The sequence below is a fragment of the Leptidea sinapis genome, chromosome 43, assembly GCF_905404315.1.
Source record: "Leptidea sinapis chromosome 43, ilLepSina1.1, whole genome shotgun sequence".
In the NCBI taxonomy this organism is placed as follows: domain Eukaryota; kingdom Metazoa; phylum Arthropoda; class Insecta; order Lepidoptera; family Pieridae; genus Leptidea; species Leptidea sinapis.
In genome coordinates this window covers 4,969,896-4,982,647 of record NC_066307.1, presented here as the reverse complement: position 1 = coordinate 4,982,647, position 12,752 = coordinate 4,969,896, and the positions used below count along the sequence as shown (strand labels likewise).

Sequence of the window (12,752 nt, the reverse complement as noted above, 5' to 3'; positions counted from 1 at the left end):
AATGCAAATAAGTGCTTGTCATGTTTGTGAAATGTCTCGTGTGTGCCTGCCATAACAAGGGTTACTATTCAAATAAAATATGTAAACAAAATTTTTTGAACGATGCGGGACTCGAACCCACGACCTCTCGCGTTCCGTGCGAGTGCTCTCCCAACTGAGCTAACCGTTCTAGTGACGAATCGTCATTAAATCTTGTATGCTTTCTTCAACTCTCAGGTTGTGGCTTTTATTTGTGTATTAATCTCAGAAGTGAGCGTTATCACTTTAAAAACATAACAAATTGTTAAGGGTTACTATTGTGTTGTCTGGTAGGTTCTGAAAATAATCGAGTAACTTTGAGACTCATATCGTTGTATTTTTATTTTTGACGGAACAAACATGCAATTGGCTCGCTCAATGAAAACCAAAAACTCATAGACATCTGCAAGAGGCTAAGAGATGCTGTATCAACAAGAAGAGAAAAACGTTATTTAATATATTGGGACATAAATCAACCTAAATTGTAATAATAAGAGAGTAACATGTGTTATTTGTAACTTTCCATTTCAGCTAAATGGTCCAAGAAACATAATATTATACTGGGCAGATTTAATTAATGATGATTTTAGAACTAGTACGGGAATAATTATATTATATTAGATTATATTACCATCATCATTATAGTAGTCATTCATACCACCATAGTCATTCATTTGATACTCTTAGTGCGCCACTAGTAGAGCATTATTTTATTACAAATACCAACTATATAAGCAAGAGAGTAATCTGATAGTAAATAATACGCCCTGCTCACTACAAAACACTCAATTCTAATCTTATGTTTAAATTGCAAAATTTACTATGGCTTCACTATCGCGACTCAACTGAGAAGAAGTCACTAGAAACTCAGCGAGCAATAATGTTTCTGTGATTACGTAAATAATAACGGAGACTTAATAAGAATAAGAATAATTTATTGGGGTACCATATAAGTTACATAGTTGTTACAAAATATCTGTTACAAAGTATAGATTGGTACAGAGTAAGTAACTTTAATTTTACAAGTATTTTGGCCTGACACTAGGATTTTCTGTGTCCTGAGGTGCAGTCTCTTTCCCTATATTAGTACAAAATAAAAATTAAAGAATTTCGCGTATGTGTGTGTATGGAAGTATGTGTGTGTATGTATGGATATGTGTGTATGTGTTTGTGCTAAATAAGAAAATAAAATTGCTAACGTTGGTATAATAATTTAAATTATTGTTTTTTAGTTTGGTACATTTAAAAGTTTTTTTGTATCATCGTAGTTTAAAATTTTTAACCATTCACATAATATAAATGATTAAGAACATCCCTTACTGCTAAATAACCTTAGCATTAATGAAGTGTTTAAAACAGTAATAGGCCTTACATTTCAATCTGCTTCACGGCAGAAATAGGCGCTGTTGTGGTACCCATAATCAAACCGGCATCCTGTGCAAATGAGCCTCTAACTAGTGTCAAAACTAGTCTATAACTATCAATACAATATCGGCATTTTCTTTTGCTATCAAATAAGAAGAAGAAAGATTTGCTCCGTGTTTGACAAAATACTCTGAGAAAATGGCAATGCAGTAGAAATCTAGATATAACTGGAAGTTTCTTTACACATTGACGGTTACCTCATTAATGTGTGTTTTTTTATTAAAAAAGTTGTAAAACATAGCAACGCAGTTTACTAAACATTAAGTAATCCCAATACAGCTTGCAGAAAAAGTATGTAGGTACTGTTATTATGTTTCATTTGGAATTTGAAGTTTTTATGTTCTGTTTACTTTAATTTTTTTATATCTAAATTAATCAACCGGCTTTTAAAATATTATATTAATTTTTACAAAGAAATATTCTGTCATCAAATCAGTTTGATGGTACACTTTGATCGCACACACATGAAATTATACTTTCTGTAAACAAAATATACTGCATACAAATTTTGGGGAGTTCCCTTAATTACTTTAGATTCTATCAAATGAGTCCACGTTCAAAAATAAAGCGAGTCGGATTGAGAATGTCCTCATTACAATCCTTTTAAAAGTTAGTTGAAAAGAGCGCTATAATCTAAGATCTGATCGTTTTACAATTATTGTAAAAATCGCTTACTATACGTAATAATACATTGAATGTTTATTCACGAATGAATTACAAAAATTATAAAATATTTCAAGTATATTAATAACTGATCCAATTAAGTTTAATGGAATGTTCTAGAAATAATTTCACTCGAGCTCATGTTAAAGACAAAAGCTTAGAACATATGTACGTCGTGCTGCGTGGAGCAGCGTGACATGTTTCGAGCGCTTCATTCATTAATATCGCATTCATTGAATTCAGAATGGCACGGTGCCTCCAGAACTAGACTTGTTTGGAGTAACTTATATAATCCTGGCCGCATTAAAATGTACACAAATAGAAAAAAATAAAAGAATCATTTGAGAAAAAGGGTCTTATCTATTTGTTTTTTATTTTCACTTAGAAAATATACCACATTGTTTAGATTTGAAATAGCGACATCTTAAGTAAATTGCCTAATATGAAATTATTGGCAATGAGTTAGTAATCAACTGTAATATAATAATGTGTAAGCATTATTGTTTTTCGGTCTGAAAGGCGCCGTAGCTAGTGAAATGACTGGGCAAATGAGACTTTATATCTTATGTCTCAAGTATCCTGAGCGGCACTGCATTGTAACGGACAGGGCGTATCAATTACCATCAGCTGAACGTCCTGCTAGTCTCATTCCTTATTTTTATTAAAAAAATATCCTGTAGATGGCGTCACAGCTTGTGAATTGAATAAGCCACGATTAATGGGATCATGTGTTTAAACTTAGGTTTAGTTGGTGAGCGTTTGGGCATATACCGATAGTCCGTATTCCGCACAGAAGATAAATTTTGCTTCAAATTAAATTTGTATTCATATTTCTCATAATAATCATAGAATATTATTCAGCATGTTTGGAGAGTTCAATATTAAGTGCTTTTATTATTGATTTTTTTGCACTGAAATATTACCTAAACTTACAATTAGTCTGCTAGCTGATATACCTACTTATTACTTTAAATACATTATAACATTGATTATTATAATATGGAAAATAAACTATAATATTATAATAGAAAAAAATAAATTAAATTTATGTACGAACCTTGGCTCAGTTGGTAAGAGAACTCGAACGGAACGCAAGAGGTCGCGGGTTCTAGTCGCGCATCGTTCATAAATTTTGGTTACAAATTAATTTTGTACAATTAATGCCAGAAGTGTCGGATATCACTTTAAAATAATAAATTGTTAGAAAAAAAAATAACATAAACGATAAGAACGATTTCGTAGTTATTCCTTAATTTTGTTCAAAAACACACAAATATTGAAAGTGGTGCGAAAGTTGTTGATGACATTTTAAATAACTTTTTTGTTAATTTTTCGAATATTGTGTACGAAAAAGAAAAAAACAAATTTAAATCAAATATATATAAATATCATCTAACGAATACTGTTCGTAATACATAAATAAATAAATAAATGAAAAAATGACCCTGTCATGATATGCATGAGTACGAGCTGATCTTCAATTCAAAGCCAGGAATATCTTGAGGAGCCACGTCTCGTGCTGCGAATTCAAGATATTTATATTTAGTACGCTCGACTTATCCAATTTTTTCCCTTAATAATATATTTGAAGCACGTACGAAGCTGAGTAGGCTAGACGTAAATTCATAACCGATATTACGAGTTTTATTGAAAAATAGTCTGTTCGGAGATCGATCATACGTAGAAATTATATCATATTAATATTATCTCGGATCTCAAACTGGTTTACTTCGCTTAAATTGTTTTGATCATGTATATTATGTACATTGTAAGTATTACGACGGGTACTCACGATATATATGTTAAATCAAATCAAATCAAAATATTTTATTGCATGTCACATTTTACAATACGGTGGTAAATTAAATGGGTAGACAATATGTGACGCCCTGCAATGTTTTACATAAAATCAATAAGTCTTATATTCAAATTCAAATTCAAATATTTTTATTCAAAATAGGATGTGACATCACTTATTGAAAGTCAAAACACTACCACCCATTCCAAAATGAATGCCTCAGACCTGAGAAGAATGGGCGCAACAAACTCAGCATATATTTTATACATTGTTATGATATTCAAAATACAGGCAATACCATTATTATTATTAGTATAACTATTTATTTCTATATTATAACTAATTCTCACACTTAGTGTAAATAATAAAATCGGGTAAATCGTAGAAGCATTTTGAAACTAAGAAATGAAAAGAAAATATGTGATTTATTTGATGCCGATATTTCGATCCAATTGCATCAAACGTGGTCAGAAGCTCTTGTCACATTGACACGACATTATTAATATATGAATCTGTCCACGTGGAGTCTAATTCGTTTTGGTCTTTGATTCCTTAAATCACAATACATACTTCTAACGACGTCCATACTTTCGGGTCTATTTGTTGCATTTGTACTGCAGAATGAGACCACGGGATTACATGTTTACGCTAGTCTAAAACCATCCTCCTATTAAAATTCTTGGGATCTTTTTTTAATTTCGATAGCTTCTCTAACAAGCCGCGGGATGTATTGGCGTTCAGCAGAATGAAACGATTCGTGCAATTGAGTCGAAATATAAATCTTTGCAAAGATATTATGTTATACTAAACATGTAAGGGAATAGATAAAAATTACATTTTTCTCAAAAAATCAGTACATCGTGAGTACTCGTCATAACAATTACTATGTTAAAGTTCCGCGACGATAAAAGTTTGAAAACATATATATTCTGTACAAAAATCATCTTGTATCATATGTTATTGACCAAATGATAGACTTTTTTATACTATAGTGAAGTTTCATGTTGAAATATAATAAATGTTACATGACTGTTATAGTTGCGTCCCAACTCTAGCTGGTCAGCATTGTTTCTACCTGTCTAATATCTAATAGCAATGTTGTATCACCAGTATCTTGTAAGTCAGTCTTTAGTAGTTCAATGTATCGCATAGACCAGCCCTAGACTCACGACCCACTCCACTATGCCGCCACTAGTAATAAATGCCATAAAAGTGAGCACGACGCACAGCACGGAAAAACAAGTCACATAAAAATAATTTGCATATAATATCGCTCACGTATATGGTGTATCGAAACATTGATGCTATTCTGCCGTGAAGCAGTAATGTATAAGCATTACTGTGTTTCGGTTTGAAGGGCGCCTTAGCTAGTGAAATTACTGGGCAAATAAGACTTCACATTTTATGTCTCAAGTTGTCGAGCGCAATTGTGGTGCCGCTCAGAATTTTTAGGTTTTTCAAGAATCCTGAGCGGCATTGCATTGTAATGGGTAGGGCGTATCAGTTACCATCAGCTGAACATCCTGCTCTTCTCGTTCCTTATTTTCATAAAAAAAATTAGCAAACCTTTTGATGTTTGGTAATCTAGCAAGTCTATACAAATTATTAAACAAGAGAACTGTATAGAGCATTCACAGCAATTATATGAAATGGCATCGCAGATGTAAACAGCTTGTGAAAATGAATAGAAACATAAGCCCCAGAACGCTACATTGAATATTAAAGATGCTATTTGAAGCTATTAAAATGCACAGTGTTATGGTATTAGAACGGTTACGTAGTTTGTTATTATACACTTTATAGTAAAACTGATGTATAAGATACAAATGGAACTATATTACTAAGCATACAATGTGTACCAAAATTCAACGGTAAGGCTGCATAATGAAGATATTAAAACATGTATTTTGTAACTATATAACATATTAGTAATACACAAATAAAATTTGAAAAACAATATTTTATGAACGATACGTCACTCGAACGGTTGGCTCAATTGGTAAGAGCACCGGCACGGAACGCCGGAGGTCGTGGGACGAGTCCCGCATCGTTCATAAAATTTTGTTTTTCAAATTTTATTTGTGTATTAGTCCTAAAAGTTGGGGTTATCACTTGGCTATCATCAAAAACATAACAAATTGTTTACATTAGTAATAATAAAACTAAAAAATATCTTATGAAAGTCTCTTTCAAGAATAGCTCCAAGGAAGGAATAAATCTCAGATTGATTATAAATAAATTTATTATTAAATTTCACCCTTGGCTTTGTTCATGTTCAAACAGGAAAAAAAACTTAATTAATTATTGCAATTTTTTTCCCAACGGATTCTTTTCCATTATTGTGTTTATCAATCCAGAGCTTAAATTTGTCATTAAACAATTTTCATATTTGATATGTTTAAATTATTTTTATTGTTAGAATGTGAAAGGTTGGAGTGGCTAACACAAACAATCCGATTTTGCCAGGAATTTTACTCTTAACGAAGAAATTAAATTATTTAAGATTTTAAAACTGGCAAAAGTTATTTTTTCAAAACCATCGATACATCACGCCCGGATCGAATTGCATCAGGATTTTTTTTTCTCTGAGATCGATGAAAAAATTAACAAAAAAAACACATGTTGGCTGCACGGACGAGTACAAAAATAGTATATTTTTACAAGTCCGTGGTGGAATTATTGCTTATCGAAACATTTTTTATTTTTCGGATCAGGAAAGAATTTGATAAAAGTTTCAGCTGCTGCTTTGTCTGGGACAGTAATTCGAAACAGTTGTGTTTCACCTTGTAATTTACAAGAAACACAAAATACATTTTTTTTTATGAAAATACGGGACAAGACGAGCCACTTTGTGGAATCAACTACCGGCAGCGGTCTTCCCGAACAGATACGACTTAGGGACCTTCAAGAAAAAAGCATACTCCCACCTTAAAGGCCGGCAACGCATTTCTTGACACACCTGTTGTTGCGGATGTCCATGGGCGGTTGCCTCACCTCTCCCCATCCCGTGAGCCTCTTGCCCCTTTGCCCCCTCTCATATAAAAAAAAGAGCAGTGCCGCTCAAGATTCTTGAAAAATCCAAAAATTCTGAGTGGGACTACAATTGGGCTCGTCTCCTTGAGACATAAGGTGTTAACCTCATTTGCCCAGTAATTTCACTAGCTACAGCGCCTTACAGACCCAAATGCTATAATGTTTACACATTAGTGCTTCACGGCAGACATAGGCGCCCTTGTGGTACCCATAATCTAACTGGCAGCCTGTGCAAAGGAGCCTCCCACTGGTTTTACAAATCTTCGTAGTCATCAAATGCACCTATTGATTTAATTATTTTCCGTTTATTACATTGCTTTTCAGAGCCCCTGTTATTTATCGAGTATAAGCCCCTTCAAAGTATTATTAATATTTTTTTAATTGCAACAACCTGCACTACGAGTACACTCATAAAATTACATCTCGCTTATATTTTTATAATAAATCGATACATCTAAAAGATCCAATCAAATAGTATTCAAATAATATTTTAAGCAAAACTAATGTAATGTAATGATAATAACTGAAAATGAGGGTTCTTCCCTTTTCACCGGGTGCAATAATTTATTGGCCTCACTGAACGTAACAATTTATTTTATTATTTGACTATCGAATGATCTTTGAATATGGATAATAGATATTAATATGTAGTACAGCATCTGTAGTGCAATAAATGTCATGAATAGACATTAACATTAACCGGGTGATGTTGAGTTCTATATAAGGAATGCACAGTAAGGCCATCTCAGCGGATACTCCTTAGGGAGTGCCGCTTGCGCCTCTCTCTCCCCAAGAGAAGGTCGCCTTCCATGAAGGCTTAGTGGCACTTGCCCAAAGCCAACCTCAAGTGGTGCTTAGTGGGTAGGCACCTAGGTTTTACCTGAGTCCTACATAACCAACGCAGACTTAGGCTGCGTTCGTATGCATGAGTATTCACCATCTCCCTCCTGTCTTTATCCCGGAGGGTAGCCCTTCCCCTTTGTTTGGGCGCAAAAAAAAAGCTGTAAACCAGTTCTAATCGGCTATCGGTTGCGTGCGGACGTCTCAGGTGTAGTGCTACATAGTAAAGATTTGTAGTCAGCATCTAACTGTATTCCATATTTTGTTTTCATAACTTTTCTGTATAATCTCCGACTATTGAAGCAAATTTTAAGACGTATTCACGTCAAAATATAATTAAATATTATAAAAAGCTTTTCTCCGTAGGATTGTGTTTCACCAAATAAAATGTTGAATTAATTGCCTGTTTAGTATTAAGTAGGCGTTAGTTGGTACTAAACTAATATAATTTTATTTTTATATAATTAATTATATTATATTTACACTCTGGCTCCTTCTCATATCCAAGTCATTTGGTGCTGGGGCTACTGCTTCGACTGCCGAAGACAGCAAGCGTCGCAAATATGTCGGTCTCAATGAATCTTTGTACTGTTAGTCTATATATTTTATTTATCGTGATTTTACTTGAATGGCAGTGATATATTTAATGAAAAGAAATTCAAAGTTGTATAATTAAATGTTCTTCTAAGTTTTTAACCAATGGTATATTTGTAAGAATTACTGTACATCGCTGTGAAACCACCTCTAGCTTCAAATCCAATTTATTACTTTATCAATAACACACAATCACGTCCCAATAAGAACAATAACAAGCCTCACAATATTCACAAGATATTTTTGATGACAATTTCATCCGTCTCTTATTGCTTTCGTCTTCGTTTGAATATTAAAAGGTCTTTTTATGTTTCCTTCGATAAATATCATTATTTATTCAGATCTCGGATTTGTAGAATTTTAATAATTCGCCTTCATTGATCTGAATTACAAATTCATATCTTTTTGATGTCACGGTTTTTTTACATTCCTAAAATACCAATATAATCAATACTGGTGTTGGTGGTGAAGCGCTTCTGTTTCGATAACGAAACGAAAATTCGGATATATAAATTTAAATATAAGTGTTGTTGCTTTTTTTATTTTTATGGAAAAGGAGGACAAACGAGCGTACGGGTCACCTGGTGTTAAATGATCACCGCCGCACACATTCTCTTGCAACACCAGAGAAATCACAAGAGCGTTACCGGCCTTGAAGCAAGGTGTACGCGCTTTTTTTGAAGGTACCCACGTCGTATCGTCCCGGAAACACCGCACAAGGAAGTTCATTCCACAGCTTTGTAGCACGTGGAAGAAAGCTCCTTGAAAACCGCACTGTGGAGGACCGCCACACATCCACATGGTGGGTATGATATCCTAAATTGTGGCGTGTCGTGAGAAGGTGGGCAGGAATCAGGTGAAACAGCTCTTCGGAACACTCCCCATAATAAATGCTGTAGAGGACACACAATGAACCGATGTCTCTACGCATCGCCAACTCTCTCTGCTTATAGCTATTATTGTTTTTGATGACCACACTACTTTTCACTATGTTAAAACACTTCATAGGTGACAGACACATATGCAGTATTGCTGTCATCTCTGGTCTGGCACACCCCAGTATGAGCCCGACCCATTTAACCGCGTGCAACGCAGAGCAGCTCAAATTGTCCGGGACCCAGTGCTCTATGAACGGCTGGATCACTTGGCGTTGCGTAGAGACGTCGCTTCATTGTGCGTCTCAATTTATTCCTGCCGCTGAATTACACCTTCGCACTACACGCCAATTAGGATATCATCCCCACTATCTGGATATGCGGCACCTCCACTGTTCGCTTTTCAAGGAGCTTTCTTCCACGTACTACAAAGCTGTAGAATGCGCTTCCTTGTGCGGTGTTTCCGGAACGATACCTAACTATGGGTACCTTCAAAAAGAGCGCATACACTTTCCTCAAAGACCGGCAACATTTCTGTCATTACTCTGGTGTTGCAAGAGAATGTGGGCGGCGGTGATTACTTTACACCAAGTGACCCGTACGCTCCTTTTCCCATAAAAAGACATATCTTAGTTCAGGTGATAATTTTCTAACAGTACTGCCCAACTGCACTCGTCAAAATAAAAAAATACCTATAAATTGCAATCAGAATTATTACATTTCAGTGTCAGATCGTAGAAACACATTGGACTTATCCTCGCATATTATAATATAAACTATCCTCTAGATTTTGTGCGTACATTTTACCAATTTGCAACATTACGCCTCACAGAAAAACATTATCTCTCTTCTGAGTTCACCATATCATTACTGTTTGTAAAGATGGTCAAGTTTTTATGGCCTTCTTAAAATTTTATCGCCATATTAATCAGCTGATGTTTTACAATAATCAACATTTAATCTTTCAGACTAGAGTTTGGCGAGTTAACATCTGCTGAAGATGCCTCGTGTAGAGGGGAAACACGTATCGAATTGTTTGAAGACAAATATTGGCGGAATTAATACTCAGGAAAACTCAAAACATAATATGCCAAAATAACGCCTGCTTCAATCAATTTACCGTTCAGATCTATATCGTTGTTGAAATTTCTATTCCGATGTTCAAAGCACTCATTCAACCACCAGCCAGTTAAAAAGACAAGTAAAGGAAAGACGGAATAAAAACCTGAGAAGAACGTATGCACGATGGCCAAAATCATTATATTAAATTTATCATTAAAAAGCCTGGAGTGGCTCCCTGCCCCAAGGTGTCGTATCATATATAAAATCATATATATGTTGTAGTAACCTTTAGTATACAAAAGTATTCATAGTTTTTGAGCAACAAATTCAAATTCAATTCAAATATTTTTATTCAAAATAGGATGTGACATCACTTATTGAAAGTCAAAAACTACCACCCATTCCAAAATGAATGCCTCAGACCTGAGAAGAACAGGTGCAACAAACTCAGCGGGCTTTTTTTTCATCGGAAAAATATGTTTACAAAGTAATATTGAACAATCAAACTTATTATTTAATAGCCTGAGGGCGGTCAATCTGTGGTATCATTAAGAAAGTTATTTATGTTATAGTTACCTTTACCACACAAACAGTAAAAGCATATATATACATCGCCCCACAAAAGACTTACTAACTCGACTTAGCCGAGTAGTGGGCACTATAAGTTTATGTGTCTTCCTGGTGTTAACATTATGGTTATGACAGTTTCTAGTAAATTGACTTATGTGCCTATGAACATACATTACATTATCAAGAATATATTGAGATATTAACATTGCGAATTTTACGTACCTACGTACATTTTCTAGAATCCTGTTCTAATAAACATATTCTAGTTGAAAATAGTGGGGGAAGCAATGACGCGCTTTTTCTCCTCAATCCACTAAACACATACGGAACTCGCAACTCATGTCACCACTTGTCACATTGTTTCACCCTCCTAAATGACCAGTATGACGTAGCACTTTTTGGTGTTCGAAGAAAATACAGACAGAGTGGTTTATGAACGTTGGCACTAAAAATAGGTTCGGTGTTTTAATAAACGTCAAGTTCACCCGTCAGACTTTTACGTCACGACTAGAATTTAATGTAGATTGTGGAGATATTTGTAGGTGATTTTAATATAAAATTTGTAATGTATTATAATGAAATATGCGATTAGCAATTAAGTCCGTTTTATATACCACAATGTTCATTACTCTAAGTAAATATTTAAATAATTGAAATTTATATACAAATTTTTGTTTGCTATGCTTACACTGCCTTGTTACTTATAGCAATCTTATCATAGGCATTTTCATTCCATTCCTTATAACCAGGCACAAATGTTATACCTCAGCGGTAGTACTGATATTCTTGCACTGTGTATACTTTCTTTATTTTTATCGGGACAATCATTGTTGCACAACATAATATGAATTTCTTTGTAAAGGTGGACACTTCATCAAGTCCATTAAGAGTAACAGTATTCTTTTCAACAAAGAACAATAATTTAGTACAAATTATCAAGCCCTTGTAAGCACAGGCTTTCACGACAGAATCTCAGTTTGAATAAAAAAAAATAGTTCTACTTAATAGTCCGTGTGTTTTACTATATCAATGACATTATACGGATGAAATACAGAATATTCCATTCTGCATTTCACTGTCCTAGTTTTTATTATAAGGTTATAACGATAATAGTTTTTTTTTTACTTTGGAAAAGGAGGGGAAAGGCCACCTTCGCACGACACGCCACAAATTAAGATATCATCCTCACCATCTGGATGTATAGCGGTCCTCCACAGTGCGGTTTTCAAGGAGCTTTCTTCCTCGTACTACTAAGCTGTGGTATGAGCTTCCTTGTGCGGTGTTTCCGGGACGATACGACATGGGTACCTTCAAAAAAAGCGCGTACACCTTCCTTAAAGGCCGGCAACGCTCTTGTGATTCCTCCGGTGTTGCAAGAGAATGTGGGCGGCGGTGATCACTTAACACCAGGTGACCCGTACGCTCGTTTGTCCTCCTATTCCATAATAAAAAAAAGGAAATGATCACCACCGCCTACAATTTCGTTCAACATGGGAAGATTTAGAAAAGCATTGCAGGCTTTTTAGGTAGCAGACGCGCTTCTTTTGTAGGAAACAACGCGTCAGGAAAATTATGCTAAAGTATGGGTATGTCGTACATAGTTACTTGAATCACTCTGTTGAAATTGCAGTGGCCTAACTATCGTGGTTTATGAAATACAGTCTACTGACAGATATACGGACAGATAGACAGCCTCTTGATGAATTGGGTCCAATTAAACCTGGATCAAGAATATTAGTTGCTTCATTAGACGACCCAGTGGTTAGTGACCCTGTCTACTGAGCTAGAGTTCCCGGGTTCGAATCCCGTAAGGTGCAATCATCTATATGATGAAAATGAATGGATTTTTATACGTATTTATGTATGTTTAAGTA

At 34.7% G+C, this 12,752-nt stretch overlaps 1 protein-coding gene across 1 annotated transcript in view; it reads right to left on the bottom strand.

The window, feature by feature from the left end:
- The window catches only part of LOC126977001 (protein O-mannosyl-transferase TMTC1-like), a 191,740-nt gene that overhangs the window by 123,762 nt on the left and 55,226 nt on the right, over nucleotides 1-12,752 (bottom strand). The gene's annotated exons all lie outside the window — the stretch shown is intronic.